Genomic DNA, 3,724 nt, shown 5'->3' with positions numbered 1-3,724 from the left:
CCTGGACAGAAGGAAGGTGGAGCTGCTGTGGTTAGGGTGGGAGAAATTGACAAGAGTTTAACGTGGACACAATATCCCTGTCCTGATTGGTGGGAAGGCCTGGATTGGAGACCAATCAGCTTGGCTGCCACTGAACCTCTCTATGCCTCAAAGCTCACCTTTCAAGAAGCCTTGGCCGACCTGGACAGGAGCTGGAAACTTGTGCCTCCATGCCAGGGACCAACCGGAAAATGCTGTCAATATGATCCTCAGACCACAGGCAAGATTTGGGCGGCTCTTAAGTCCAGACCCAGCCTTGACCCTGACCGTCTCATAGATACCTAAGGTCTGGGTTGGTGTGTCCAAATGGTATGACATTCTGAGCAAGCCACACCATAACCTTTCCTTCCCCTCTACTGCCTGACCAATATCCTTTCCTTTTTCTTTTTTTAAATAACCTATTTTTGTTGTTGTTGTTGAAAAGATATACATCGGAACACACACCAATCCAACAGTGTCTACTGTGTCACATCAGTGACAGCCTTCATGTGGTGCACCCATTCTCAGCCTCTCTTTCTGGACTGTGCCTCTGTCAGTAGCTTTAACTCACTGACCCTAATAAGCTTCCCATCTTTTGAAATGCTATGATCAACTTGACTCCATGCAACTAGTTCTTTAATGAGCGCAGTGAGAACCCCTGAGACTGTGGCCTTTAGACACCCTTCAGGCCTAGAACTGAATTCACCTCTGTGGCTTGACCTTCAGCCAAAAATTAGACAGGCTGAACAAAAACACCAGGGAGGTACCCACTCTCACAACAACCAACCCTATCAGATCAAAGCGTCGACAGTTACCCAGGCATAGAGCTCAGAAAGAAAGAAGGACAAACGGAAAGAGGAAACGGAGGAAGTGGGGAGAGAGCTGTTCTGTTGTGGGGATTGCAAAGAATGTCACAAAACAAAATGTGTCGGAACTGGTGAACGGGAAACCAAGTTGTTCTGCAAACTTTCACTCAAGTTCACAATTTGAAACAAAACAACCCCGTAACAAACAAAGAAAAAGAGCACAATGAATTCATAGCGTTGCTGGAGACTCGTAGCACGTCTATGGTCATTGCCTCTTCACAAACTTTGGCAATCGGCAAAACCACGCATGAGCGTGTCTCCATCCCTGTGGGCCAGGCTGCGGTGCAGACGGGTGATGCCTGGAACTCAGTGTCCAGCCCGATGCACCACGTCCAGCAATGAGACCTTGGAGAGCAGTGGTGACGCCTTCAACACCCCCAGTGAGACTGAGGTTGGCAAGCATGGGCCCCAGGCTCTCTGTGTACCTGGAGCCTTGGCACCTTCTGTCATAGATAGGCTAAGAGCTGTCACTTACAGACAGCTCTTTCACCCTGAGCAGGACTTGGCAAGGAAGATGCAGCCAACAAAGATGCCCGTGGCCATCACCTTCTGGGAAGGGGATCATTGGCCCGGCGCTGGAGTAGGTCCGAAAACTGAAAGACCGGAGTGCTGGTCTTCAGGGCTTCCTGATCTACCATAGCTTTAGAGGTGGGTCTGGCCCACGCTTCACCTCCCTGCTGATGGAGCAGACTGCTGTTGACTACGGCAAGAAGTCCAAGTTGGAGTTTGCCATCTTCTCAGCCCCTCAAATGTCCACAGCAGTTGTGGAACCCTTTCACACCATCTTGACCATCACACCACCCTGGAGCTCTTGGATGGTACCTTGTGGTAGGCAATGAGGCTGTCTATGATATCTGCTCTTGCAATTGGACATCGGGTAGCCTACGTGCACCAACCTCAACCAGCTCATCGGCCACACTGCGTCTGCCGTCACTGCCTCCTCATGCTTTGATGGTACCCTCACGTGGACCTCATGAAGTTCCAGACCAATCTGGTGCCTCATCCTTGCTTCACGTTCATGTGCGTGTGACCTACTCACCCATTGTCTCAGCTGAGAAGGCCTCCCGTGAGCAACCCTCCGGGGTGGAGTCTCCAATGCCTGCTCTGAACCCTCTGATCAGGTGGTCACATGTGACCCTCACCACGGCAAGTACACGGCCTGATGCTGGCTGTGCTCCGGAAAAGGGGTGTCCAAGGCCGTGAAAGCCACCACAGCCATTATCAAGACCAAGCACACCATCCAGTTGGTGGACTGGGACCCCACAGGTTTCACAGTTGGCTTCAACTACCAGGCACCCATGGTGGTGCCTGGGGGAGACCTGGCCAAGGGGCAGTGGGTGGTCTGCACACTAAGCAACAGCACAGCCTTCGTGGAGCCCTGGCTCCGCCTTGACCACAAGTTTGACCTGATGTACGCCAAGCAGGCATTGTTGTTGTTGCTATGTGCCATCAAGTCAGACCCGACTCATAGCGACCCCTCCTTGGGTTTCCGAGGCGGTATCACTAAGGAAGTAGATTGCCCAACCTTCCTTCCGAGGAGTGGCTGGTGGGTTTGAACCGCCAGCCTTCTGGTTAGCAGTCAGGTGCCTTAGGCACTACACCACCAGAGCTCCCAAGTAGGCATTAGTGCACTGGGGTGTGGGTGAGAGCATGAGGAAGGGGATTCTTGGAGGCCAAGAGGACCTACCCACCTGGAGAAGGGTCATGAGGAAGTGGCCCCAGAGTCTGTGGACAGTGAAGACGAGGGTGAGGAGTCCCACGGAGTCACGGCACCTGCAGCCCCCGGGTCCATCTCTCTCCAGTTCTGTGTCCGTCACTCCTCTGTTCTCCGAGACCATAATAAATAAGCAAGCACAGTGTTCAAGGTAGACATTCTTCTTTCTTTTTAAATTGTGATTTGGGTGAAGGTTTACAGAGCAAATTCAATTTCCACACAGCAGCTCACATACACTTTGTTCGTGACACTGACTGCCATTTCCCACAATGCAACAGCTCCCCTCCCAACTCCTCCCCATAGTCACCTCTTCTCTGGGTCCATCCCTCCATGCACTCCTGCCCCCTGAGCAGTCTCCCTGTGCATAAGCAGCCCTTCTTTCTCTCATGCTTGTTCTCTCCAAGGAGCGTATCTACTCGAGGTAAATGTTCACCCCATATGCCTGTCTTTTGTTTGGCTGGAGGCTGCAGGTGTGGGTTCAATTCCAGACCTGAAGGGCAGCTAGGGGCCATAGTCTCAGTGGTTCCACCAGGCTCTATCGGACCAGCAAACCTGGTCCCTTCCCCTTTTTTTTTCCCAAATGATTTTGAGTTTTGCTCCACATTGTTCTCCCTCTCTATCCAGGATCTCCTACATAGATCCCCTTCCAAGTGGATGACAGTGGTAGCCGGGCACCATCTAGTTCTTCTGGTCTCACAGTCGTATAGGCTGCAGATCGCATAGTGTACCCGTCGCTGGGACTGATTGTTTCCATTAATTTTGGTTTTCTTCTTTCCTCTTTGCTCCGGATGAGGAGAGACCCATCGTTGCATCTAGATGGCAGCTTGCTAGCTTTTAAGATCCCAGTCACTACTCACCAAAGTAGGAGGTGGAACAGTGTTTTGTATAGTATGTTATGCCAGTTGAGCTTGATGTCCCCTGTGACTATGCTCTCAAGCCCACATGTTCAACTGCTTGGTCCCTCTGGGTAGCTGGCTGTGACCAAGCCGTGACCACAACCTTGCCCCTTGTCAGCTCTATTATACGCCTGGGAATTCTGATCCTTCACATCAACTTAGAGGACCATTGTCTGCCAAGGCAGACATTCTTTCTTTCTTTCTTTAAATTAACTTTTTATTCTGATTTT

The 3,724-nt window shown here is 51.2% G+C and overlaps 1 pseudogene; it reads left to right on the top strand.

Annotated features, from left to right (window-relative positions):
* The first annotated feature begins 1,179 nt into the window (after nucleotides 1–1,179).
* On the top strand, nucleotides 1,180–2,731 carry LOC103210033 (annotated as a pseudogene).
* The last annotated feature ends 993 nt before the right edge of the window (nucleotides 2,732–3,724 follow it).

This window comes from Orycteropus afer, unplaced genomic scaffold (assembly GCF_000298275.1).
Source record: "Orycteropus afer afer isolate SDZICR_OR568_19922 unplaced genomic scaffold, OryAfe1.0 scaffold00558, whole genome shotgun sequence".
In the NCBI taxonomy this organism is placed as follows: Eukaryota; Metazoa; Chordata; class Mammalia; order Tubulidentata; family Orycteropodidae; genus Orycteropus; species Orycteropus afer.
The sequence above is the reverse complement of the archived record's forward strand: the minus strand, read 5'-3'. Positions and strand labels throughout refer to the sequence as shown.